Genomic DNA, 14,998 nt, shown 5'->3' on the forward strand with positions numbered 1-14,998 from the left:
CAGAGTGAGCCCTCTACTATCTCCAGTGAAATAATAGTCCTCTGTCTGAAATGGACAGTGTTCACTGGGAACACAGGTAGAAATACATCACTCGTACAGTCATCAATCAAGTCAGTCAGCTGGTGAGTCCTGTGACCAATGTTTATGAAGCATCTACTATTTGTCAAGAACTGGAGGAGGAACTGGGAAATACCACCATGAATGAATGGCCAGATTCTTTCTTTATTCTTTTGGCCATGCCATGTGACTTGTAGGATCTTAGTTCCCCAACCAGGGATCGAACCCATGCCCCCTGCATTGGAAGTGTGCATTCTTAACCACTGAACTGCCAGGGAAATCCCTGGCCTGTTCCTTATCCTCACATTTAGGTGCCCTTTCTATTCCAATCATGAAACTAATTCTTAGCCTTGCTCTAATACAAATTGAGCTATGTCATATAAGCTTACCAGGTTGGCCTCCCCATTTATAAAATTTATAACATGAGGAAACTGTGTTAGGTGATATATGCATAGCTGCTCTAATATTCTGACTTTGACCTGAACTTTCAAAACTCTTCCACCAAGGAAAAATGCATTCCTTCCTGCAATGATTCTTTCCCCCTCCTGCTGGGGGAACTGAGGGCACCTCGATATTCTATTTCCTCTCATATACACTAGATGTCCCCTCTCCTTCCATCCCAGGGGTTTTGGGCATCGTCAGAAAGTGTTGAACCACACTCTCCATTACTGAGGTTAACATCACAGACTCAAACAGTCTCAACTCTGGGAGAGTGATTTTTGTCTGGAAATCTTAAAAGCAAACATCTATTTATAAAAGGGAAGTGAGCTCTCAGATGGAATAGTTTCTGAAAACCCTGTGGTCTTCCTCTGTCTTCTGTGCCTGAATTTCCTTGTCACTCACTTTAAATGTTACTCAATGCATTTATTATAAATATCCAGCTTATTCTGTGTGTGTACCTTTATAGTGCCACAAAGTTAGTGGTGACTCAAGAGATCACGTTCAATTTTTTCATGGTATAGACAAGGAAACTGAGACCTGAAAAGACCGATTTGCCCAAAGGTGTATGACTGTTCATTTCAAGCAAGAACACGAATTTCCCTAAGAACCAGATTGTTTTCCCACTGTAAACTATGTTTCATAAATTTCATATTTGCCCTTACTATGTCTGCCCACATACTTAATAACAACAAGCAAATGTATATATTCAAGTGTAAGGTAGATTTGATTAAACATGGGGTCAGAGGTTAGATTTACTAACAGCATGCATGAGTCCAAGCAAAACTCTTAAAAGTTTCAGGCCTCACATTTTGTGTTCTGATTTTGGTTTGTTTTGTTTCTTATTATTATTACTGTGTCCTCTATCCATCTCTAGAATTACTACTGGATCCAACTTAATAAAAGTTTAACAACTGAAACTTTCCTGGGAATCCACCTGCCAATGAAGGGAACACAGGTTCAATCCCCATAGCCCAGGAAGATCTCACATGCTGTGGAACAACTAAGCCCACATATAGCAGCAAAGACCCAGGACAGCCTAAATAAATAAAATTATTTTTAAAATGAAATTACTTACTAGTGAGGCTTTAGGAAAAAATTAACAATGTATTAATTCATTGAAGTCTAGACATGAAGGTGCCTAGAAAACTACTCTAGCCCCTTTCTTTTTCTCTGTGTATGCAGGACTTTTTCTGAATATTGTCATTTTCACTTAACTTTTATTTCTTGATTTTTTAACTGTTTAGGCAACATATACAAATGGCTAAAGTTTAAAGCAATATAAAAAACTTACATTGAAAAGCTTCATTCTCACCCCTTCAAGTTCACCAGTTTTCCCCACCCACCCAATAGGTTTCTATTTTCATAAATCTTTTGTGTATCCTCCCAATGCAAACAAAAGCAAATAGAGTATATATTCTTATTTCTCCCTTTTTCAGAGTATATATTCTTATTTCTCCCTTTTTCAGACAAAAAAGCATAACACATTTTGCAATTTGCATTTTCCATTTACTATTTTATATAAATTTTCTGACATATCAAAAGCAGAGAGAATAGTACACACTCTCAATACACAAATTCAAAATTATCAAACTTTTCTTTTAAAACAAATCCCATATGTCATGTTATTTCACCCTTATAGACGTCAATGTGCATCTTGTTTTTTAAAAATTGACACTCTGCTAATTACCATTATCACATAAGACAAAATTAATAATGATGTCTTCAGTTCAGTTGAGTCGCTCAGTCGTGTCCGACTTTTTGCGACCCCATGAATCGCAGCACGCCAGGCCTCCCTGTCCATAACCAACTCCCGAAGCTCACTCAAACTCATGTCCATCGAGTCAGTGATACCATCCAGCCATCTCATCCTCTGTCGGCCCCTTCTCCTCCTGCCCCCAATTCCTCCCAGCATCAGGGTCTTTTCCAGTAAGCCAACTCTTCGCATGAGGTGGCCAAAGTACTGGATTTTCAGCTTCAGCATCAGTCCTTCCAATGAACACCCAGGACTGATCTCCTTTAGGATGGACTGGTCGGATATCCTTGCAGTCCAAGGGACTCTCAAAAGTCTTCTCCAACACCATAGTTCAAAAACATCAATTTTTCGGCGCTCAGTTTTCTTCACAGTCCAACTCTCACATCCATATCTGACCAGTGGAAAAACCATAGCCTTGACCAGATGGACCTTTGTTGGCAAAGTATTGTCTCTGCTTTTTAATATGCTATCTAGGTTGGTCACAACTTTCCTTCCAAGGAGTAAGTGTCTTTTAATTTCATGGCTGCAGTCACCATCTGCAGTGATTTTGGAGCCCCCAAAAATAAAGTCTGTCACTGTTTCCCCACCTATTTGCCATGAAACCATGGGACAAGATCGCCATGATCTTAGTTTTCTGAATGTTAAGCTTTAAGCCAACTTTTTCACTCTCCTCTTTCACTTTCATCAAGAGGTTCTTTAGTTCTTCTTCACTTTCTGCCATAAGGGTGGTGTCATCTGCATATCTGAGGTTATTGATATTTCTCCTGGCAATCTTGATTCCAGTTTGTGCTTCCTCCAGCCCAGCGTTTCTCATGATGTACTCTGCATGTAAGTTAAATAAGCACGGTGACAATATACAGCCTTGACGTACTCTTTTCTCTATTTGGAACCAGTCTGTTGTTCTGTGTCCAGTTATAACTGTTGCTTCCTGACCTGCATACAGATTTCTCAACAGGCAGGTCAGGTGGTCGGGTAATTCCACCTCTTCAAGAATTTTCCAGAGATTGTTGCGGTCCACACAGTCATGAAGATGAATAAAATTGCTTCCAAACTCTATGTGAGATGTAGAACAAGCAAGACCAGATGGGACCAGAGGGGTGAGTGAAAAGGAGGAGTGGATAATGACATTCAAGTTTTGGGCTTCAGTAACAATGTGAATGAGGGTGTCATTCACCAAGATAAAAATAACTCAGCAATTGTATGTACTAGCCCCAAAATATGCTTAAATAAATCCTGAGAACCTTCAAAAAAAAAAAAAAAAAAAGAATACTGGAGTGGGTTGCCATTTCCTCCTCCACAGGTTATAACCCTTAAGTGTCTTTTAATCAAGGCCAGTCTTCCCTCCTTGCCTCCCTGCCTGTCATTGACAAGTTGTACCCAATAATGGTGGGTTTGTTTTCTTGTGTCTTTTCATTTAAACTATTCCTCTTTTCTTTGTATTTCCTATAAATGTAACTTAGCTCTAGAGATTTGGTTAGATTCAGGCTTAATTCTTTGGCAAGAACACACAGCTGGTGCTAACTCCATCACAATTGTCTGGTTGTGCCACATCTAGAGATGCTAAGATCTATCAGCTTGCATCTTTCTTTTTCAACTTCATATTCTACTCTGAGCATTTCTCCATTTCAGTTCATATAGAATGTTCTTGTTCTTTATTATGGCTACACAGATCTTACTGGGTGAAAACACTGGTGGAAATAATAGTGATTATTCTTTTGAAAGGAATATATCACATCTCAATTTATTATAAAGATGACCATAAAAGACCCATGAAGGTCTGTGATTCTTTAATAATGTACAAGAAAAGCTTACTTTTTAAAAGGAGCCATTGAATGTATTTTTGGTAAAGAAGTCTTCCATATTGTAATATTTTCTATATTCTGTTTATTAACAGAAACTCATATCATGAATTTTCTTAAGGGCTTGTTGAAAGTTGTCTATAATTATGTGGAGGGATAACTACAAAATAAAACTACTACATATGATACTACTATATAAGTTAAATGTTTTGTTTTCTCCCTCTGTCAGCAGGAAAAGTGGCAGAAAATCTCAGACTCCTTAAAGATAGCCTCCAAACACTAAACGGAAACATTAGAATTATGTGTAATTAGACTTCACATTTGTAGATAACTAAGGGGCCACTTGATGGGCTTCCCAGATGGCTCAGTGGTAAAGAATCCACCTGTCAAAGCAGAAGACATGGATTTGATCCCTGAATCAGGAAGATCCCTTAGAGAAGGAAATGGCAACCCACTCCAGTATTCTTGCCTGGGAAATCCCATGAACAGAGAAGCCTGGTGCGCTACAATTCGTGGAGTTGCAAGAGAGTCAGACATATGACAAGAGACAAGGGGCCACTTGACAAAATTTATAAAACAAAAGTGAGAGAATTTTACTCAGATCAGAAGACAGGAAAACATGGGTGAGACAGATAAGATCACCTGGAAAACTCAGTTCACTTACATCTACCCTATACAATGGGAGAACTGCAATTGACTAGATAATGGGGAGATAGATAGTAATGCCCACTAGAGCTGGAATCCTACACATACTTAATTTGAATCGAAAATTCTCTCATTTAAATCACAGCATTTCAGTTAGGTTCCATGTACCATTAGCGCCAAAATTTTGCAAAGGCAGACACTGAGGTTGGATATAAAGGGTAAGAAGTTAAGCAACTCTGAGCCTGATCTTGACCTACTGATTACAGCTAGCCATGTGACTTCCCTTTAAAGGGACTGTAACCTTATGTGTCTGTACAATACTTGAAAAACTTTTATTATATAAGTCATAGTCACTGTAGAAAACTGTGAAAAATAAGAATAAATAAATAAAATAAAGGCCAGACCCCGGTACCTTGAAATATCCACTATCACCAAAACAGTAATATTTTTCTCCTTTCAGATATTTTTTATAAATTTCTCTCTATATGTGTTAACGCCATACCTCTGGTATGTCTATCACCACTCAGAAAGTCTTACTCATGGACAATTGTGAATATCCTGAATTCACTGGGACCCAGGAAAAGGTACAAAACATTTCTTTACACTCCCTATTAAATTACCTATCAGTTTGTAGACTGCATCTCAGATGATGCAGTCTACAAACTGCATCGATGCAAGCCTTTTTATTTTAATTTGTGTGGTCTTAGTGCTTTCATTGGAGAAGGCAATGGCACCCCACTCCAGTGCTCTTGCCTGGAAAATCCCATGGACGGTGGAGCCTGGTAGGCTGCAGTCCAGGGGGTCGCGAAGAGTTGGACACGACTGAGCAACTTCACTTTCACTTTTCACTTGCCTTCATCGGAGAAGGCAATGGCAACCCACTCCAGTGTTCTTGCCTGGAGAATCCCAGGGATGGGGGAGCCTGGTGGGCGCCGTCTATGGGGTCGCACAGTCGGACACGACTGAAGCAACTTCGCAGCAGTGCTTTCATTTGCATCAAAGTTCAACATTGCCTTCTGCACCTGGTCCCAGCACTGACAAAGCTACTTCATCTCTCTCATCCAGGTCTCTTAGGGTTAGCTACAAAACAAATACATTTCTTCCTTGCTACTGCCCACCTCTCAAAGCATGACTTGGTGTTCTTTTGCCAACAAAGACTTCTTTCACCAAAGACCCTATACTTTACTTATGTTGCAGATGCCTGAAAATGCAACTCAAATTAGCTTAAACTATGGATTTATTGACTGATGTTATTGAAAAGTGTAGCTTCAAGCAAAGCTTGGCTCAATGGCCCCAGTGAAAACATCAGGGACCTGATTTCTAGCTGTCCTGGCATTGGTGCCTTCAGCAGATCCTAGTGTCCCTCTCCCATCCCTTCAGAGCACATATCTGCATACCAAGAACATCTCTTGGCCACTCTCCCACAAGCCCATGGATGCACATTCCCTGAAACACCCAAATTGGGTTACAGACTCATTCTTGAACAATCTGTGTCTATAGGGTCAAAAGGGACTAATTAGGTAAGGCCTGGGTCACCAAATCTCATGCTCTGAAAGTGAGAGAAGGGTGGTTACCCTAAAGAAAAAAGTGTGGTGCATTTTAACAGGAGAAATGGATGCTGGGCAGCAGAAGCAAATATCCACTACAGAAGAAGCAAATGTCTCCCAGAAAGGGATGGGGTGGTGGGGAGATGGGGAAAGAAACCTTGATCCTCCAAATGTGGATGGCTCTTTTTCTTACAAAAAGGGTATTTTACTAACATAGTGCTTTTTTAAGGACTTCCCTGGTGGCTCAGGCGGTAAAGCATCTGCCTGCAATGCGGGAGACCTGGGTTTGATCCTTGGGTCGGGAAGATCCCCTGGAGAAGGAAATGGCAACCCACTCCAGTACTCTTGCCTGGAAAATCCCATGGACTGAGGAGCGTGGTAGGCTACAGTTCATGGGGTTGCAAAGAGTTGGACATGACTGAGCGACTTCACTTTCTAGTGCTTTTTAACTTAAAAAGGACATATTCTTCACAACCCCAGGGAGATGCTAAAGAGCTCTCTTGTCTCTAGAGTTTTTATATTTAGTAACTCTGGATGAGTGTCAGAGAGATTTTGCAGTCACACTCAAACCAACATCAGAGTCAGCTCAGCGCTTCTCCTGCTCAGGTAATCAAACCTCTTCAGAGGGGAAGATATGGGAGGGGTGTGAAATAATTAACCGTTGATAACTCATCGAGGCTCCCAGTAACGAAACTGAAAAGCATGAAAACCATCAAGAAAATTCTATTGCACTATATGTGAGTCACTGTGGGAACTCCTACCTGAGGTTTCAACTTGAAATGCCAGTCCCAGTCTCCTCCAGCGTGATGCTGCTGCGGGAGTGGTGAGTGGTTACTCACCACGAGCATGTTCTCCAATACGGCAATTCTTTGTGTTCATTATTTTTTTGCTCCAGGTTCAGACAGTAAAGCTAATCATCCTTCTCAGTTTAACAGACATACTCCTCATCAGTCCCAGTGAGGATTCTCTCTTATTTTATTTCATTTTACTATTTCCCCACTTTGTCTCTGACTCACAGTCTCATTTCTTTCATCTCATGGGCATCCACTTCACACAAGAATGCTGAAGTTTTCTAAAGTGTTTATTCCAGCTTATACTCTTACTGGCAGTGAGAACTCTTAACACCCTACATCTCTGACAATATCAGGACTGTCACACTTTTTAATTTTTTCCTATGAGTGTATGATGATGTCACAGTATGGCCTTAAGGTTAAACTACTCTGTTTAATGGGAAACGGTAAAGATGTACAGAACACTGCATAAACTTAAATTTATAGTTTACCAATACTTAGAAAGCAAACAAACAAGTAACCAGGACCCAAAACAAAAAATAAAACATAGCCAATCTCCTAAAGTCCCTCTGACCTCTACTTCTTTCCCAAACACAAAACCTTCCTCCTGTCCTATAGGCAATCGCTACTCGAAATTTTTCAGTAATTGCTTGTTTTTAATAGCTTTACCATTGAGGTAATGCATCCTAAAATTATATGTATAATTTTGCTTGTTTTTGAACATCATATAGTGAAATCAAATTGTCTATAGGCTTTTGCATCTTGCTTCTTTAACAGTGTACTTGTGAGATCCATTCATGCAGCTTTGTATCTCTGTGGGGTGTATTTATTACTGAATAGTTTTCCTGGGACTGGATATGTCTCAAATTGTTTATTAATTTCAAAATGAATATTTCATCTTGTTTCAGTTTTCAGGAACAATGTCACCCTGGGCATTCTCATTTATGAATTCATGGTAGACACATAGGAGCTTCTCTGGAGCATACTTCTGACAGTGGAATTAGTAGGTCAGAGGGTATATATGTTTTGAGCCTTATTAGATAAGGCCTGTTTCCAAGACATCTACCAGTAGGGTATGAGTTTCTCTTATTCCACATCCTTCTCAACAGTTGGTATTGCGAGATTTTTTTTTTTTTTAGCCAAACTGGTAAAGGATATGATGATGGCTTCTCACTGTTGTGAGTAAAAAGTGAAGTTGCTTAGTTGGGTCCATCTCTTTGCGACCCCATGGACTATAACCTATCAGGCTCCTCCAACCACAGGATTTTCCAGGCAAGAATACTGGAGTGGGTTGCCATTGCCTTCTCCAGGGGATCTTCCAGACGCAGGGATCAAACCTGGGTATCCTGCATTGCAGGCAGACGCTTTACCATCTGAGCCACCAGGGAAATAGTCACTAACAAGGTTAATGAGCATCTTTTCTTTGGTTTATGAACCACATGGATCTAGGGAGTGGAGGGGTACAAATGCTTATATGAGTCTTTTGCTTATTTTTTCTGTTGGGTTTCTCAGTTTTTTATTGATGCATATGAGTAATTTATATACTCAGGATACCACTCCTCTGCTGGCTTAATCTGTTATTAATATGTTCTCCCATTTTGTGGCTTTTCACTTATTAATTGTATGCTTTTTTAATACAATATCTTAATTCAAATGTAGTAAAATTTACTAGCTTTTTCTTTGGTGGGTTATATTTCCCGTATTTTATTTAAGAAGACTTCTCTTATCCAGAGATGATGAAAATGTTCACCGAACATTACTTTATAATTTTGTTTTTTACTGTCAGGACTTTAATTTTGCCAGTATTGATTTATATATATTTTTGTCCTAGCCCCATTTATTGAAAATTCCAGCATTTTCCCACTACTTTGCATGCCATCTCTGCTATATTTGAAAAATCATACAGGGATGAATCTGGTTTTTGGTTTTCAAGTCTGTTCCAACAGTATATCTGTCTTTCCTTCTGTCAGTATAAAACATTAACTATTGCAGCCTTATGGGACATGTTGATGTCCCCAAAGGCAAATCCTCCACTTAGTTTTTTTATCAATAGTATCTTGGCTGTATGGGTCTCTTGTACTTCCCTCCTACACATTTTAGAACCATTGCATCAAATTAAAACAAAACCAAAAAAAAAGATAGTAAAACTTTGACTAGCTTGCATTGAATCTGCAGATCAATGTGGATGAAATTTGATCTCTTTACATTGAGTGTTCCATTCCATAAACACGCTTTATCTCTGCTTACATTTAGATTTTCTTTAATGCCTCAATAAAAATTTAAAATATTCTCCCTAGTGGTCTTCAGCTTATTTCTTAATGTTTTTTCCTGGGCATTTCTTATCAATAGATGCTATTTTTCATAGAACCTTCTTTTTTTCTATGTTAATTTTCTAATTTTATTGACACATAGTGAACTTACAATGTTGTGTTAATTTAAAACTTTTGTTTGTTGCTGGTATTCTGAAATGCACTTTATTTTTGAATGCTGATTTTTTCCTCCAACCAATGAACTTTTTTATTAATAACTAGTTCAGTTCAGTCACCCAGTTGTGTCCAACTCTTTGTGACCCCATGGACTGCAGCATGCGAGGCTTCCCTGTCCACCAACTCTCAAGTTTGAGCTTACTCAAACTCATGTCCATTGAGTCGGTGATGCCATCCAACCATCTCATCTTCTGTCATCCCCTTCTCCGCCTGCCTTCAATCTTTCCCAGCATCAGGGTCTTTTCCAATGAGTCAGTTCTTTGCATCAGGTGGCCAAAGTATTGGAGTTTGAGCTTCAACATCAGTCCTTCCAATGAATATTCAGGACTGATTTTCTTTAGGATTGACTGGTTTGATCTCCTTGCAGGCCAAGGGACTCTCAAGAGTCTTCTCCAACACCACAGTTCAAAAGCATCAATTCTTCAGCACTCAGATTTCTTTATAGTCCAACTCTCACATCCATACATGACTACTGGAAAAACCATAGCTTTGACTTGACGGACCTTTGTTGGCAATTAATAAATTACATGTAGATAATTTATTAATAAAACCATAGTCAAAGTTATGTGAGATGGACCACACAGAAGGCTGAGTGCCAAAGAACTGATGCTTTCGAACTGTGGTTCTGGAGAAGACTTCTGAGAATCCCTTGGACAAGGAGATCAAACCAGTCAATCCTAAAGGAAATCAGTCCTGAATGTTCATTGGAGGACTGATGCTGAAGCTGAAGCTCCAGTACTTTGGCCACCTGATGCAAAGAACTGACTCACTGGAAAAGACGCTGATGATGGGAAAGACTGAAGGCAGGAAGAGAAGGGAACAACAGAGGATGAGATGGTTGGATGGCATCACCGACTCAATGGACATGAGTTTGAGCAAGCTCCAGGAGATGGTGAAGGACAGAGAAGCCTGGTGTGCTGTAGTCCATGGGGTCACAAAAAGTCAGACACGACTGAGTGACTGAAGAGCTATCTGTAGATTACACTGAATTCTCTATGTAGTCAACCATATTTTCTGCAAATAATGACAGTTCAGTTTTTTCTTCTTCTTCAACCCTACATTTTTCTTACCCCATGTTAGGCAATGTGTACATATTTAATGGAAGTTTTGATAGCAAGCATCCTTGTTTCATTACAGCTCTTAAAGGTTTCACCTTTCACCTTGGGTATGATACACACTGTAGATTTTATACAGCTACTATTTATTACATTAAGAAAGCTCTCTTCTATTCCTAAACATTCTAAATTTTTCCTTTTTCATGAATGGATACTAAATTTTATATATGTTTTGCTACAGACTACATCTTCTATTCTACATTTTTAAAATAAACACAGATTGACCATAAAGATCACATTTTATCTTTACTTGTTTATTATGGTCTCATAAAAACAACTGGGGTATCTTCCGTTTCCCCTTTTTCTATTCCGAGTCTGTATTTTTTTTTTCTAAGTGTTTGATAGGACTTGTCAGCAAAACTATTTGAACTTAAAAGTTTTCTGAGATTTTGAAAACTTTCTTCTTAATCATTAGAAAGCTATTAAAGTTTCCTACTCTTAAGCCTGTATAGTTTTATAAGAATTTATCCATTTTACCCAAATTATCAAATTTTTTGGTATAAAGTTATCCATATTTTATTATCTTATTGTCTATCAAATCTATAGTGATGTCCCTTTTTCATTTCTGCTGATTATTTATGGCTTCCTCTTTTTTTTTTAACCACTCTTCCCTTTAGGTAGTAATGAGTCAGAGCCCCAGGCTCATGCACCACTGAAGCCTTTCAGACACCGACTCAGCCCTTCCAGATCAGATGCTTCTTCACAGATGATTAGCAAGCCTAAAACCTGAGTATGTTGCTTGGGGACAAATAAGTTTCAGAAAGAATTAGCATGGGCCTTCATTTTTGACACTAGATGGTAAATACCCTGTGTGCTGTATTGTGCTATCATATCCAACTCTTTACAACCCCACAGACTGTAGCCCATCAGGCTCCTCTGTCCACAGAATTTTCCAGGCAGGAATACTGGAGTGGGTTGCCATCTTCTACTCCAAGGCATCTTCCCAACCCAAGGGTCGAACCCACGTCTCTTGTGTCTCCTGCATTGGCAGGCAGATTCTTTACCACTGTACCACCTGGGCTTCCCAACTACTCTATGAGATGGCTCTATAATCATAGCTAAGGAAACTGAATGTCATGGTGGTTAGTATTTCAAACCGGGGTTACAGTGCTAGTACACACAAGAGCTCAAATTCTACCATGTCTTATTCTTTTTCTCTTCTCTTTTAAACCTTATTTTTAACTCAGTCATTTACTAGCCAAAGTATCTTCAATGTGTAGCAAGTTACATCTTCATTCATAAAATTGTTTTTAACATTTTTCCAATCTGAGTATGGAGAGACAGACAGACAAACATATACCAACTCAGACTATACTCAGCAACTTGCTGTTACTATATATGGAATATACTTTCACAACAGTACTCCCATTCTTAACGGCTCTTAACGAGTGCATGGTATTCATAGTATACCTTCATGCTTGTTGAATGACTGAAAAATTGTGAAAATAAAGACCCAAAGGCACCTTTCCTTGTAGTTATGATACAGTGTATTCCAAACCAGCCATGTCTCCCCCTCCCAATCCCCGACTCCCGTCCTTTCAATGTCCTCCCTTATTCCCAACCTACAGAATGGCAGGGAGCCAGCAGCTTCACAGATGGTGCTTCACAGCTTGATGCTCAGCAGATGTGAGAAGCATTTTTCTGTCATCATCTATTCAGAACTAACCAACAGTGTCTGAGGTCTTCCTCAGGTCTTGTACAGGCAGCCCTGAGAGAAAACCTCTAATCAAAAAAAAAAAAAGAGAACTCTTATTCACAACATAGTAGTGATTATTTTGAAACACCTATACCCTTTTCTCTCCATGAGAAAAAAAATTGTAGGCCACAGCAGATACAGCATCTCACTCATTAAATACAAAGTTCAGTATTACAATCAGCATCTATGGAGTTTCTCCATCTGAGTCCCCTCTTCCGCCACCCAGCTACAGCTCCTAAACAAGAGGTAACAGTGCCACTTACTGTTGGACTCATCACATTACAGTCTGAAACCAGTTCCTCAATTTTGGATTCTAAATGCCAAATGCAATCAGCAGGAAAAGTAACAGTTGACCTTTGAGAGCTTACTAAGTACCAGAAATTACGCTGAGTGCTCTGTAGCCATAATCTTACTTCAGCCCTAGAACAAATCTATAATTTTTATTTTGCAGTTATTAAGTGGTTTTATGAAAACATCCCAGGGTTAAGAATCCAATCACCTAGATCAGACCCTCTGGCCAAATTCATTCGGCTGCCTGTTTTGTACATTCCACAAGATAGGAATTATTTCTAACACGTTTAAATGCTTTGGAAAAAAATCAAAAGAATATTTCATAACATGTAAAAATTATTTAAACTCAAGTTTCAATCTCCATATCTAAAGTTGGAACACAGCATTCTCATTTGTGTACATATTTTCTATGGCTGCATTTGTACCGCAGTAGAGGAGCAATTACAATGGCTAAAAAAATGTTAACTCCGGACCTAGATTCTAATCTGTATACACCACCTGAGCAAACCACAAAACAGATCCCCACTTTCATAAAGTGGGGGTGATACCTACTTAGAGGGAGTTTTAGGAAGGTTAGTGCTTAAGCGCACAGTATCTCAAGACAGCAGCAGAATTCAACATAAATGCTTTAAAATGTTCAAAAGGAGCTCATAATTTCCATCTGCAAACTTCCTTCCTCAGTCTAAATACCATGTGATGTATAAAATAAGAATTTTGGGGTTAAAATATCAGATTCCACTCTTGACTCTGCTACTTACTACCTAGGATTTATTAAATACATGATGCCACAGTAGCAGCAGCAGAAAGATAATAAAGTATGAAGGCAGGCTTTGAAAGTAGAACATTTCAACCCTGGCTTTGCCACTCACTGCTTGGTGACCTTGGATAAATGACACCCCTCTGAGTCTCCACTCCTTCATCTGAAATATGGTGTAAAAATCATGATTTTAATGGGCTGTTTTAAGGATAAACAGCTTTTCGTATATTAAGTGATTAGAACAGTGCCAACTAAGTGCTTTATATGCATGCTATTATATGTTACAACTTAGGGCAGGGTGCCCCAAAATATTTCCAATGGCATACTGAACTAAGAAATGGCCAATACAAGAGCAACACTCTGACCCTCTCCCAACCCCAATTTCCCCCACCCCCCAACCCCGCACCGTTTCCCCTGAAGCAAAAAACAAACCTCTCCCATGAAAGGTGCACTCACCACAGTGAAGGGAAAAGGACACCCTTATCACCAGAGATAAGGAATTTGAGCTGAAAAGTCTATATAAATAAACCTTGTTACCTCTTTATTACTCCAAGCCCAAATTGTTTAGATTCTTCATTGAGCACATGCCAATTCCTCACAAATTCAGTGTTTGTCTAAAGAATATAAGTGCTCTGGCTACTTCTTAGGTCCCATTGCTGAGACCTCTGTGTACAGGAATTAAAATTTTCTCCTATTAATTTGTCTTGTGTCAGTTTTATTATTAGTCCAATCACAAGAACTCAAGAGGGGTAAAGGGGGAAATTCCCCTCTCTCCCCAACACTTCCCGTCAGATTTAGGATAGAACAAACTCCCTTCCTTGGCATTCTAAGTCCTGTAACCTGCCACCATCTTCTTCTCTAGCTCCAACCTTCTCCCTCCCTATGGTGTGGCCCTAACAGCCTTTTCCTTCAAAATTATGCCAACTCTTGTCTCAAGAGATACTTGTACTTGCTGTTTCCTGTGACCTCAGGACAGGTCTTTTCTCTCAAATACAACACAGCACAGTGGAAATGGTCTTCCACAACCCTTAACAATTTCAAACACAGAAACAACTTGAGAAAATAATGTGGACAAGGCATTTTGAGTAGGAAATAGAAATGTATTGGAAGCAAGATTCTTGTTATAATGGCTGAATGGTTAATCCAAGAATTTATGCCTTCAAAAATTAACCTATTTGTGTTCCTGTTTCTTTCATTTTCCTTCCCACTCTTCATACCCCCAGGAACTAAACCACTGTCAGGAATAAAGAGGACCATGATATCCACTAAATGAATAGAGCAAATAAATGGACTTAAACAGAGGGGTGGACCACCTCCTTCCATACATTAACATGTTGGGATCTATCATATTCTTACAGAATCTTCCCCCTGCCCCCCGCCAGCTGAATGGCCCAGCTGATATCAGGAATGCCACCCTTAACTTCTCCCTCCCACCTTTTTTTTTTTTGGGAGACAACTCCCAGACACTAGTACAGAAAGACTTAACACTCAGGAACTGTTAGCACACATGTTCTCCACTCATACCATCAAAGAAGTTGGTTTGTATAGAATGACATTAACAGAAAAGTCAAAGGAGGGACAAAGGGTTCTGGACCAGGTTTGAGTCTCAGTTGCCCTAAA

Source organism: Muntiacus reevesi, chromosome 1 (assembly GCF_963930625.1).
Source record: "Muntiacus reevesi chromosome 1, mMunRee1.1, whole genome shotgun sequence".
NCBI classification, from domain to species: Eukaryota; Metazoa; Chordata; class Mammalia; order Artiodactyla; family Cervidae; genus Muntiacus; species Muntiacus reevesi.